The sequence below is a fragment of the Schistocerca gregaria genome, chromosome 1 (genome assembly GCF_023897955.1).
Source record: "Schistocerca gregaria isolate iqSchGreg1 chromosome 1, iqSchGreg1.2, whole genome shotgun sequence".
In the NCBI taxonomy this organism is placed as follows: Eukaryota; Metazoa; Arthropoda; class Insecta; order Orthoptera; family Acrididae; genus Schistocerca; species Schistocerca gregaria.
Genome location: NC_064920.1, coordinates 1066095736 through 1066110352, shown reverse-complemented (window position 1 = coordinate 1066110352; position 14617 = coordinate 1066095736). Strand labels below are relative to the sequence as shown.

General features: G+C 40.7%; 1 protein-coding gene across 3 annotated transcripts in view; it reads right to left on the bottom strand.

Moving 5' to 3' along the window:
* Nucleotides 1-14180, bottom strand: part of LOC126281358 (annexin B10) — an 89227-nt gene extending 75047 nt beyond the window's left edge. For 2 of the 3 annotated variants that reach the window (XM_049980271.1, XM_049980280.1), the window contains exon 1: nucleotides 14067-14180. The gene's annotated coding sequence lies outside the window, so the exon portion shown is untranslated. The remainder of the gene's footprint in view (nucleotides 1-14066) is intronic. The other variant, XM_049980287.1, reaches the window with a different exon arrangement.
* Nucleotides 14181-14617: the final 437 nt, after the last annotated feature.

The following is a 14617-nucleotide window of genomic DNA, read 5'->3' as shown; positions in this document are numbered from 1 at the left end:
TGCAGTATATTAGTTTAGTCCAGGTAGAGGTCAAACAGACGAATCATGCCTACAGAACGTGAGAACGATGTATTCTGGTAGGGAGGAGCTTCAGCCAATGGAGACGCAGACACTCGCGGAACATTGCTGAGGTGGAGACTAACACTTTTGGGGTGGCGCACTAAAGGAAGCGATTCAAGGCGCTTATGTTAGATTTCTGAGGACACTGTCGAATTTTGGAAGACGGCAGACCTGCCTATGATATAGTGTGGTATTTTCGTCAAGTGGATGATATACTCTGGACAATGAACAGCCGCAGTGAGGATAACTTTTGGGAAATTTTGGTGGTCATTCGGGAAGAAGGCATACCTACCTCAGGTGACTAGTTATTCGGTCGTGCATGTCATTGATTCTGGGTGGTCAACGGTTGCTACAATACTCATTTCTGAGTGCACTACGAAACTGAGAATAGAATGTGTGTACTCGTTATCTCGCGTTTGTCAGTTTGTAAACCATGTTGAAACCTGAACTACATACATCAGAAAAGTTTTGCATTAACCCAGTTCCCAGAACTCGGGAAGACAGACGTTGACTGGATATTTTATCACCGACACAGTCCCTTTGAAGAGAGATGTCACTAAAGATGTAAACAACCATGCATGAGCAGCGCCTATTAGACGCAGGGGGTCCGACAGCCGATCAGTTCCAGTCATTCCACCAGGAAGGAGGTACACGGCTCGTGTTGTCTGTAGTTCAGCCATGCCTAGACGGTCAATACCCCGGTTCGATCGCGTCCCCATTGTTACTTTGTGATAGAAAGGGCTCTCAACAAGGGAAGTGTTCAGGCGTTTCTGAGTCAACCGAAGCGATGATGATCGGACATGGAGGAGATACAGTGACAGGAACTGTCGATGAAATGCCTCACTCTGGCCGCCCAAGGGCTACTACTGCAGTGGATGACCGCTACCTACGGATTATGGCTCTAAGGAACACTGGTAGCAACGCCACCATGTTGAATAACGCTGTTTATGCAGCCACAGGACGCCATGTTATGACAAACTGTGCCCAATAGCCTGCATGATGCGCAACGTCACTCCCGACGTCCATTGCGAGGTCCATCTTTGCAACCATGACACCACGAAGCGCTCTACAGATGGGCCCAACAACATGCCGAATGCAGCGCTTAAGATTGGCATCACGTTGTCTTCACCGATGAGTGTCGCATATGCCTTCAACCAGACAACCGACGGAGACGTGTTTGGAGGCAATCCGGTCAGGCTGAACACATTAAACACACTGTCCAATGAGTGCAGCAAGGTGGAGGTTCCCTCATGTTTTGGGTGTGGCATTATGTGGGACCGACGTATGTCGCTGATGGTCATGGAAGGCGCCGTAACGGCTTTACGATACGACCGATAGTGCAACCATATCGGCAGCATTGTGGCGAGGCATTCGTCTTCGTCCTCCATCGTGCACATTGTTAATTACTTCCTTGAGGATCATGACATCGCTCGACTGGAGTGGTCAAAATGTTCTCCCGACATGAACCCTATCGCACATGCCTGGGATATATTGAAAAGGGCTGTTTATGGACGTGATCAACTAACCACTCAGGGATCTACGCCGAATCGCCGTTGAGGAGTGGGACAATCTGGACCGACAGTGCCTTAATGAACTTGTGGATAGTATGCCACGACGAATACAGGTATGCATCAATGCAAGAGGACGTGCTACTGGGTATTAGAAGTACTGGTGTGTTTAGCAATCTGGACGACCACACATCAGGTGTCACTGTATGGTGGAACGACATGCAATGTGTGGTTTTCATGAGCAATAAGAAGGGCGCAAATGATATTTACGTTTTATCTCTATTCCAATTTTCTGTACAGGTTCCGGAACTCTGTAAACCGAGGTGATGCAAAACATTTTTAGATGTGTGTATTGACATCTATTGAATATTCTCTCTATTGTGATCACGAAATGGTTTTAGTTTCCGCATGTCTTTGGTGACTTTAGTTTGAGATTCTGCAACCATTCTTGTAATGCTCTCCACGGTTCAAATGGCTCAGAGCACTATGGGACTTAACATCTGTGGTTATCAGTCCCCTAGAACTTAGAACTACTTAAACCTAACTAACCTAAGGACAGCACACAACACCCAACCATCACGAGGGAGAGAAAATCCCTGACCCCGCCGGGAATCGAACTCGGGAACCCGGACGTGGGAAGCGAGAACGCTACCGCACGACCACGAGATGCGGGCGCTCCACGGAACTGTACTCCAACTGGTGAGGTTCTTTTGCTTGTATTTTAATTGAATATCTTAGGACCACTTTCCATTTGTGATGTACTTTCTTGAATAAATATTCAGCATAATTCTCTATCTTCTACGTCAATTACAGACTTTAGAATAGAACCCTTTTACTAAGTGATAAAATTATATTTTATTTTACATTTGTGTGTACATTAATTTACAGTTCTAGCTGTTACATTGCCTACAGGATCAGAGCTAAGATTATTATTTACAGTGATTTAGCTTCTGAGCACGGAAGACATTCGTGGCTCGACCTATGAGTGCTTCGAGCTATTTCTCTTAAGGAGTGGCGCATAGCCCAGTTACCCAAAGTACGAGTAACCACAGGTAGAGTTGCAATTGGTTTGCTTTTATGGTTGTTAGAGAGCAACTACGCAGCAGAAAATTAGGTAACGGCGTTATCGCCTGTGAATATCCGCAGTGTTTACGCCCTCCTTCCACGAAAACCATATCGTCCAGCGCTGTCCTTTAAGATCGCTCTCCACGTTGTCCGCTCACGTAATGACAGTTGGGGAAAATGGGCTGAACTGTGCAGGGATTACACTTTTAGTAATAGTCCTGCAACCTAAGGTTAGACCGAAGTACATAAACTTGCTATTGTAATGAGTCAAGTGGCACATCATGAATGTTGGGGGGGAAAGTAAATCAATATTTAATGCTCGTCGTATGTTTCAGTTTGAGTGTGGTGATGAAGTACGAGTTTGGGCGTTAACAGTCGAATGGTGAGGAAACAGTGAGTGATTAATCTGTTTTTATGTGGAGGGTGCACATAAATACTCACGAAATCACTGAAGACACGATTAATGTTATCCTTAGTAGCATCCATTAGCTATATTAAGGCTATCGAGAACAGTTATAACGTGACAGTTTAATTGGGGAAAAGGAACTCGGAAAACTGAAAATTTTATGGTAAAGTGGAATTAAATAACTGCTGATAGCAGCATGGCCCGTTGTAGCCACAGAGCTCTTTGCGTCTGACCTCAATAAACTTAGTAAACTGCACGAAATATCCTTTCAATACAACATTTTTACTTATAACTTAAGACAGTTAATATTCACAAAGAAGACTTTCGTTTTAGGTTACAGTTTTAACTTAATTTTATGCATCGATTCCTTGAAGTTAGGTGGGAAGTGCAACGCAGACGGCATCTTTACCCACAAGAACTCAACAGCGGCGCTGGTTGAGTTCCAGACGCACATCAACCCCATGCTAACGACGAGTCATCTCCTCCCCTGCCTGTCTCCCGCATCATCGACGCTACGTCTACAAAAACTCGCCTGTCTTACCTTAACCTAATAATTCTTGACGTTGCGTTCCTGCCTGCGACACATGCGTAACAGTCAGTGAATGAAAATAGGTCTGCGAAGCGGTCGGTTAGCCAGGAAAATGTGCCCTGCGTGCTGATAAAATACTGTTTAAGACCTGTGTCCAATTAAGTTGGTATACACTGGTACCATATTCAAATCAAAGCTGCATGTGCATAACCATAATTCAAGGAGGCTCGATGAAAGCTATTGATTCTGAGTAAACATCTCTTCAACAACATACTCTTGACTGACTAGCTATCTCAGCTGGAAATTAAGAGACAAGCATTACCAGGATGCCTGTACAATATGCTGCTACGTGGGACTTAGTACGCAAAGTGCCAGGATAATCAAGACACTGCTCGGCCCCGTTCGCCACAATAATCTTCACTATTATTAAATTTCCCACCTCAATCGTGACCGTAAGGCGATCCGCGATTATCTACCACTCCACTGGGAATATAAACAGCGAGACAGTGAGCATAGCTCTCAGTAACGGTTAGAGACAAGGTGCAGTTGCACATTCTATGTTTTGTTCATTTGATGAAACCATTTGAAAGTATTATTGCCGTGACAAATTTTGGGCACTGATCAAAGTCTTACCATGCGACTCTACATGGTTTTCTTTGCAACCTCATACGAACTACCGTTTACTGCACTGCTAACTGGACCACCACCTCTTACATTGTCTGCTCGCAGCACCTCCCATCACGATGTGCCTCTAACCAAGGGCCACTACCAGCACTTAACTTTCCTCCCCTTTGTCGTCTAACACATAACCTTTCATAATATTCATAATTAAACTACTATTATTAACGCCAACTGGGATTGCTAACTCTTGAAAGTGGAGATAAATGTAATATTGTCTAACAGAAGTGAAAAAGGATAAAAGCAGAAAAATAAGCGACTTAAAGTTTACTACGCCTACAGAATAATTAATGTTAAATCTTATTGTATTATTACTTTCCTCTATAAAAAAAATAACATTTCTGAAAATACAAAAAAGCACCATACCAGAGGTTCACTTGACGGCTTACATTTACAGTGATTTAAAACTTTACCTTTTAATTATTGATGGCTTTGTAGATTTTAGCAACGGATCGTGCTTCTTTCCGTAGGTGTCAGTTTTTACAAAGTAGAGTAATTTCTTACAAGTATATTCAAAATTTACACTAACCTGAACTTCTGCTTTTATTAGCTCTGTACTACTCTTGTTTCATTGGTCACCATTTATTATTCATCAAAGACAAAATTCTCTAGCTGCAAGCTAAATTTGATCCAGGCAGCGTAACTACCTGTAAATACCTCGCACACATCGATGTATAGCGGGCCACAGAAGTCATATTGGAATGCGTAAGTTCATCGATAGGAAGGGGGGGGGGGGGGAAGAAAGTGACAAACAGAATCAAAGCAATAATCTATTTTAAAAGCATGAATGGTGGGATTTCCGAAAATACAGGACCCGGGATTTTCGCCCAGACTAAATGAAAATACGGGATTTCCCCGGATATATGGAATAGTTGGCAGTCGTAGCATCACCGGTGACGCTCGTGTATGCGCCTTCGGAGCCTCACGTTCAATAATTTTAGGATTGGAGTGTGAAGTAAACACTACAGGGTAATTCAAGAAGAATACCAAAACTTTAGGAATTTAAAACTCTGCAACGACAAAAGGCAGAGCTAAGCACTATCTGTCGGCGAATTAAGGGAGCTATAAAGTTTCATTTAGTTGTACATTTGTTCGCTTGAGGCGCTGTTGACTAGGCGTCAGCGTCAGTTGATGCTAAGATGGCGACCGCTCAACAGAAAGCTTTTTGTGTTATTGAGTACGGCAGAAGTGAATCGACGACAGTTCAGCGTGCATTTCGAACCAAGTATGGTGTTAAAACTCCTGATAGGTGGTGTATTAAACGTTGGTATAAACAGTTTACAGAGAACGTCAACTACCCGAGGCGATGGATCGGCCGCCAGGCAGCCCGTGACAGCACTTCATCACTGGCCTCCAAGAAGCCCTGATCTTACCCCCTGCGATTTTTTCTTATGGGGATATGTTAAAGATATGGTGTTTCGGCCACCTCTCCCAGCCACAATTGATGATTTGAAACGAGAAATAAAAGCAGCTATCCAAACTGTTACGCCTGATATGCTACAGGGAGTGTGGAACGAGTTGGAGTATCGGGTTGATATTGCTCGATTGTCTGGAGGGGGCCATATTGAACATCTCTGAAATTGTTTTTGAGTGAAAAAACCTTTTTAAATACTCTTTGTAATGATGTATAACAGACGGTTATATTATGTTTCTTTCATTAAATACACATTTTTAAAGTTGTATTCTTTTTGAATCATCCTGTATTTTGACGGACCGATTATTTCTTCTCTCCTGTACTAGAGATACAGGGAGTGAGTTCGTATGTCTCGTCAGCCTGTGTCTTTAATTCAGACTTCAGTAGCCCCACGCTAAACTTCTAGAACACTCGAGACGCCTCCCGGTTACTGTCCTGCTCGCGTGTCCCGCGGCCGCTGCATGTCAGCTTGTCTGCAGAAACTGTGGCTGCCGCCCACCTCCCTTAACTGTTAGTATGTGAGATTAAAAATTATGTAACATGCAAACAAGGTTTAATTCTGACGCAAGTGGCATCAATAAATAGCAGAATTCCGTTCGCTTATTTTACGATCTATTCCACAGTACTATATGATTTTCCTCAATGGTTAAGAAAGAATTTCGGGAATGAGCCTGCACAGGGAAATCTAATGTCACTGTTTTACTGTCGGTTTACGGACAAAGTATGTTCTCTTTGTTAAGGAGACATTTTCCATGTCTGATCGCAACGAAGGAAATTTTCAATTAAGAATCAGCAAAATACTATAGTGGAAGGGAGGTCGCATGCTTTGCCCGATTCCTCTGCTTACTGACTAAACCATGAGCATCATGATGTCCAAAACATACCATTTCATTGCTGCCCGTAATCCCAGACTAGATAGTATACAATGCATACATCTTATTTCACCATTTTCTCACAAGAGGACACATCCAAATGCCAATCTTGACGAAACTTTCATGTGTATATGGGGCAAAATAATGCAATACGTATTTTCTGTTGGTGCCCACTTTCACTTTTAAGGGGTCAAACATCCTGCAAGTTAATTTAGGGTTGGAGGGTATATCTTCAGAATGATATATAAAAGAGTTTCGTATATAAGAATTGGTAAGTAACTTTCTCGAAAACTATAGTCGAATTTTCTAACAAAATTTTGCAAAACACCACATTAATTTTTAAAATGAAAACTTGTTACATAAAAAAGCATTTAAGTTACATACGTCCATGTGTAAAGTATTTACCGAAATACCATTTCCGGAAAAACAGCTGTACCCATACCTAATTAAAATATCTGAAAAATTCATCATCGGTCTATTTTTACTTTTTTTTGTTTTATGTTTAAAAATTGCTCTTTCACCGTTTTACATTTGTTTTTGGTTTGTTTCACTTACATGTATTTTGATAACTGAAAATAAGGAAATCGTTATGATACAAAATTACAATACTGGTAATCTGTGACCCTGATTTGTATCATGCGTATTTCAGTAACATTGGTGATCCTCAGCGAAGAGGATCATGTAGTGACTGCAGCTTGATTATATTGTTTCTCAAGTGAAGACAATCATTCAACAGAAATAGACCTAAAAAAATTAAGTTCTTCCAGGAACGAAAGCTGTGTACATCTCACGACTACCCGTGCCGCCGAGAACCTTTGGAGGCAGCCTTTGAGGTCACCAGATGAACAAGTTCTTTGTTCTCGGGTATGATTGCGAAATTGTTTCTTCTCACTGTCACCCGCCATTTCGTAGTCTTTAACCCTTTCGTGGTTGATGGGACATATACGTCCCACTAACTAAGCGCCCGTTCGAGTGTCGGGATATATTTTACCCAGCTCTGCACGGTGCTGCCATCTAGGGACGACTGTACTGAACCTAAGAAAAAATTGGGACTGCACTGCAAAGGCAATTGAGAAGCGGTGACTACTTTTGTTGACTGGCGTGTATATATATGGCCGCTGCAACGCCACTTATTTGTGTCACTCTTCAGTTTTCATCATTCTCACTTTCCAGCGATGTCTGAAGTAATTCATCTTATTAACTTAATAATTTTTTAGTACAAATACAGTGTGGAATGTACTTCTCAGCGTCTGTACTATCATATAATCGAAATAAAATTAGTGGGAAGATTAGCGAGACAATTGATTAATGGGTATTCATCCAGGAAAAAGAGGGGATCAATGCCCACTTTCTTCCCAGCAAAGAGAGAAGTCTTGTGCCAGATGACGTCCGGCTCATGAACGTAGGCAAACATGTACTGAAAGACAGTGGCATTAGGAAGCGATGCAGATTCTGCAGCACAAACTCTAAAGAGAAGAGAACAAAAGTTGTTTGCACTGCTTGTGGTGTACCACTGTGCCACACCATGTTTTTCCAAGTTTCATGGCGTGTAAAGTTTTGTAAGTATTGATCATGTATCATGAAAACTGATATGTAATTAATATTTTTTAAACTGGCTCTACACAAATAGATTACATGCATGTATAATTTGTAGTTATTTTATTCTCTGCAAAATCCTGTTTGTGGCTACAAAAATAAAATTACAAAATAAGAGCAGAAAAGGTATCTTGCGTTGGTTCCTGGGACATGTGTGTCCCACTTCCTGTTGGCAAAACTGGAGAACTATTTTCGTGGTGAAAATATAATGGGACTGAAAAAATTATCACCTTAATATTTTAAAAATCTGTAAAAAATTTTATCCATGAAAGGGTTAAATAAATTAATGAATTTGGACTAAGAATTCCAGAAGATCCTTTTGAAGCCCCAAATGCCCTTTTGACAGCATCTAAATATGTACACGTCAGACCAAGCCAAAAGATATCAAAGATATTTCCCAATGAGTGAGAAAGATCTATTTTTGAATTCTTTTGACTGTCAATTTGAAATTGTTTCATCACCGTTCTCACTTCACAGCACTTTTCGAATATCTCGGCATCTACGGCGAATTCTCGGTGGCATTAAGGATGTTTGATAGTGTCAGTTTAGCACAGATTTTAATTTTACAAGATATGATAATTGAGTATGTTAGCTTTCCTTCTGTACAAAATTCCTCAAAGCTGGCTGTGTAGGCGAGTCGTCATCGTGAAGGAACAATGAGCGGATGAGATCTCTTCCTGCGAATTTTCTAGTGCAACTTTTTGTACACACACTTGAGTGCTTGTGATTATGTTTGATCCAGAGACAAAAATTCTAAGTTCTCAGTTCTATTGGCATCGAAAATAATGGAGCACTGACACTTGATTGCGGTGTGAGAATTTTAGCAATTCATTGTTATGACTGCATTCTTGTCTCGATACCCTAGCCCATTAAACATGAACATTTCTGACCACAGGTTCTTTGCTACTTATGTTGCTCTTTCTTGATTCACGAAAAACGAGAACATCGCTGTAACGTTATTTATCTTCATTTTTTTCAATTAAAGCCGTCGACACGCCAATCTCTTCTAGATGTTAAGTTGTCACGGATCAGTTTTCTTTCTGAGACGAATTGTGGTGGAAGGCGTCTGGCAGAGCGTCATCCACAATGGCTTTCCAGCTATTTTAGAATTTGGTGAACAGTTCATAATATCGCTTTTGACTAGGTATCGCATCAAATCTTTCATCTAAGTTTAATTTTAGTTTTGAGAATGAAAAGATTTGCATCATGTAAATTTCTTATATTCACCGAAGTCTTAAAAAGATACTGTCAATGCGATTAATACGATGTATAATCCAACAGTCTTGCGCAACTTTGTTACGCCTAATAAAATAAGAAGGAAGCGAAACTGATGAGCCACGTAAGAGAATATAAGTATTAAATTGATTTGGATTATTTTATCTCAACAAAACGTTAATTCAAAAGTTTTAAAACTTCCTAGAAAGTTAACTTTGGACCTAACACTTTAGAAATTACAAACAATAATGAGCTTGGGTTTAGACAACTGACTACACAGTCCATGGCGATATCAAACGGAAAATTAACATCTCCGAAGGGCTGCAGGGTGGGTGGACACTGGTGGCGTGTCGTTTACGACTTACAGAGTACATGGTAGGTTCATGTCTAAATTTTTATTGTTATGATGAGGCTTTGTGCAGCATTTGGTTACATAGCGAAATGTATGTAAGTAATATTTTGTTCGATAAATAAAGTTGTTTGAAAAATAGCAAAATGTTGGCACACACAGATCGAATCTCACTGTTATAGACCGAAATTACGTCAAAATGCTATCAATCTTTCGCTTGGCAGTACAGTATTTGTGTATAAATGTTACAAATTTAATGTTACCAATCTATCAATCAAGGTCATCGTATATTTGTATCAAAAGTACGCACGAACATTTATGTTACACTAATTACAGTGTATCTTACCTGCCATGCGAACTTCGTAACACCCTTTGATTTCAAAGCTGTCAATTTTCTCAGTGATTAAAATACAAAATTTCCATGCATTACACGAGCTGGTCTAAGATGTTGAGGCGACAAAACACCTATCTAACGTACTAGAACAGTTCTCTTGAAAGAATCCACGTCTTCGAATGTGTTCTACTTGTCTTGATTTCGTTTCAGTATCTGTATAGTATTTAGTACACAGAAAAACTAAAGGCCTGTTGTGTAAAAAGGGGGCTTTATATACAAGGTGTAGTCATTTCTGACAAGCATAAAACTCATGTTATATGTATTTTTGAGTAATGATCTGAGAATAAATTGTTTTACTAAGGTGATAAGTTACCTGTCGGTCCTGAATGTGAAGTATGAACGAGATGATACAAACAGTTAGAGAAAGGGCATTTGCTGTAGAAAATCTTGTTGCTGGTGCTTGTAAAAAGTGTATACAGAAAGAGCTGAACTTGTTTCAAACTGGTCGTTACACTTTTACCTGGACGAATGTTAAATTTTAACTCTGGTATCAATTACGCTATCTTTAACGATACGTGTGTAATTTATAAATCGCTCAGTTATTACAATCAGTCATCGATCTCACGTAAAAGGGGAAACAAACTGTCAGCACACTTCGCATAGAGTGTAATAACATGTCTGCCTTTTTTTCGGCAGGAACATTACTTTGGGGTCTGTCATGTAAGCGCCTTTTCTCTGCGGCTAGGCAATCGTACAGCGTTTATTAGTACCAAGATTCGTTTCTTACTTGTTCAATCCCGTACACGGAACATGTCCTATCACGCAAAAACGTCCACTCATGATTCATGTCATGACATTTTGGGCTTTCGTTTGAATTTACAAGCTCAATGATGATCAGTGTTGCTATAGTTCTAAACATATCAGTAATTTAAGCGCCAAGTATGTTGCCCATCTTAACATATAGGTCAGAAGGGAAGCTTCGAACATTCCGAAGTCATCACTTGGCATTTTAACTATAAAACAAAGCTAAAGTTGCTTGAGGAAACCATGTAAATGGTCATCATGAAGCCACATTTTTCACTGCCTTCTTTACTGAGTCATGCTGGAGTAATCGCGTTTAATGAAACATTTTGTACGGCGCCTTTCCAGCAGTTATTAGCACTTACAAAATAAGCGTATCATGCTGAAACGACGCCGTTCTGAAACTTCCATTTATTCTTCCGGATCCTCTATTAGTGACAATGTTACGGTCCAGAAGGTTTATTTTACATTTTTGTTGGCCGGCAAACTGGGCCAGAGCACAGAGTATCTGCAAATGGAAATTTTTCTTGTAAAATTGTTATTAGAACTGTCTAGTCTTTTCTTAACAAGAAAAAATATCAAATAGTGACATCGTATGAGTGTCTGGGTAGAAATTCTGGATGATCCACACAAAAAGTGAAACAGCAATCGGCTACTTAATGCTACGTATTTAGCTATTTAAGCTCAGTTACTATTCTGTGAAATATGGGGTTTCCTCAAAAGTATGCAACAAAGCTATAAAATCAATTTCGGTTTAAGTAGTTATCTCAGAAAGCTGTATTATAGTCGATTATTAGATTCAGTTACAGGGGAGATATATCTTTCATCCTTTGTTGTAGGGTTTCACCTCTCCAAAGAACTTTCGCTACAGCTTAAACCAGACATCACGTGTACAGCCTAAAATAAATGTAATAGCAGCCTGAGGATGTACCTGTTTGCTCGAAATTGGTAGTGGCTCTATTGCTTTTCATAAATAGCATTATTAGCACTGAGTGGTCGCTTTTTTTTTTTTTTTGACGGAAAAATAGCTTCGAGCACCTACGGTAGTTGTGTACGCAGTCACTTAGCGTATAACGTCATGTGACGAGAGCCCAGATGATGAATCATCACTGCTCAGTACGCGCTGGCACCATACTGTCTACAAAATGCGCGCGCATTACATTTATTTTAGGCCGTACACGTGATGTCTGGTTTAAGCTGTAGCGAAAGTTCTTTGGAGAGGTGAAGCCCTACAACAAAGGATGAAAGATATATCTCCCCTGTAACTGAATCTAACAATCGACTATAATACAGCTTTCTGAGAACTACTTAAAGCGCGCACGCACACACACACACACACACACACACACACACACACACACACACACACTTTTGGTAGAGAAAATTGGTACAAACTGCCGAACCACGGGAGTACCGTAGCCAAATTCGCTGCCTACTTTGTTGAGGATATGTCTAAAACTTAGAGAATACTAGATTATTTACGCTTGTACTTTCGTGTCCGCGGATCTCTAACTTTTACATTCGATATTTGGCATCGTAGGCTACACAACACAAACAAGTTAACCCCGTCGCGAAATGCGTTTAAGTGTCATAGGCTCGACCACATTAACTCACTACTACAAAAAACTTGTTACGGATATGCTGGCATGGTGCAATGTGTTGCTCCTGTCACACAACATTTCAAAGCAACCAATAGGAAAATTCTGTGAACTAATACCAAAAAACCAAAATTCCCAAAGAAAATGATGGTAAGCGAAATTCGCTGTAAATCTTAAGAGTATTTTTTTCGTGTGACGTGGCATAACTCCATTTCTTATTGACAATAGGACATCCCTAATAGATTAGAGAAACTTCCTCGCCATTGGTGGGCGTGGCTTTCATCTTGACACGCTGTCCCTGACATCACGACTGCCAGAGTTTCACTAACTCTTCATGTGTGCGGAAAACTTTCAATTATTTGAACGCGGCAGAAAAGTTTCAAAATAAACTGCGGAAATTTCTAGCCTTGCCTATAGGAACTTAGACCTTTAGCAAGAAATTTGTACCTACGTCTGAAGATGCTCACTTCGATGATATACATTATGAAGATAACATTTTAATTTGACGGACTAGACTGTGGTATAGAGCCCTTACTGAAATCTTTGTTGTGGCGGCAAGGATCTGTAGCTTTAGCTCGAGGCCTAGGTTAAACTGGAAGATAATTTGGTTTTTGGATTGAATTCCAAATAACGTTTGTGGTTAAAGACGTATGTTTAGAATAACCTAATGTTTACTTTCGCGCCATTATTTAGTCTACTACACCATCGTTAAACTTACGACTGCAGTAGGGTATGAAACAGAACATTCTGCAATTGTATTATGTAACATACCACTGAATACTTGAGTAATTAACTCATACACAACTTATAAATTACTATTTCCCTTGCATAAGAAATGTGATAGTAAACTTTAAGATGGTTTAGTTGCACTGTAATATTCCTCTCTCCTATCCCCTTTACTGTACTACGGTTAACGCCTTTCGTCGCAGAAACAAACTGCAACATAAATTCTGAAACCTACATTAGGTAATGGACAAGTCTTCAACGGGTATATTGATGCGTATTACACCGTACGTACATGTTAAAATCGCAAGGTGAATACACTACGTAACTTTCACGATTTAACAAGTCACGTGAACCAGTCTTGCTTTCAGACTTTACACTTCCCAATTTTCCGGCACCAAAAGTATCATCCGACGTTTTCGATCTCTACACTATTTAATTGCCATAAAAGGCACGATTTCGATGCTCAAATTCCTGTACCAATCTAGGACTTCTGCGAGAAAAACTAGGTAATTTGCTGTCAGTACACTGAAGAAAATGCTTACACGGGAATTATGTTCCCAGTCACTGACGAACTAGCCAACATATTATACTGAGGCTATGTTTCTGAAACATTGCATTCAGTACGACAACGTGATCGCTAATATGCAACATTGCGAAGCATAAAAAAAATTAATGTTCTGATGTACTGCACGTGAGCAAGACAAGAAAGAATTCTAAGTCCACAACTATCCACGAAATGTAGCAACAGATGTTGGAAGAATAGAGACTTTCTCCAGCTACCCGTCAGGGCTTTAAATACCACCGGCACACTGTGAATCTGGCGGGGACCCATGCGTCCAGCCCCACCACTAAATACTTTTTTAGATCGGTCGCCCCCTCCACCGGTGACAGCGATCAACATAAAAAGTCACGTACCTCGCGTGCGAACTCCGGTGAGAAACGGCGTTGGAAGCTACACGCCCTAGCCGCTCTGACTGCTCTGTGATTACTCTCTCTTCTCGCCTCAGACGTCGTGACGTCACAGAAGTGCCGGACACGCCGTCTGGTGGGGCAAACAGGAGGAGGGATGGGTGCTGCCGCCAAGCGGGAAGCGCGAGCTCTTGCCCGCCAGGGCGGCGCCACCGATCAATTGTTACCTTTTGCGCGCGCTAGATGACTCTCGGTGCTGATTCCACAACAATAAATTTTGTTTGGATTCGTTCTCAGTTGTTTCATTTCTGGAGAGGTTGACTAGCGATGTGAATGTGAGTTTGCTGTTAACCACGTTACCTATAAATATATAAATCATTCTGAGTTCATTAACCGTTTTGCCTTGTTGATACTGATCGCTTCAGGAGATGAACTTAGTTTTTTTATGCCAGTAATATAAATTCACTTTTCCGAGTTTGTAGTGCTTTCCCAGTCCACTTACCTCCTGCAATTTGCTGAAGACCGCGCCCACCTAGCTACGCACCACACCATCCAAC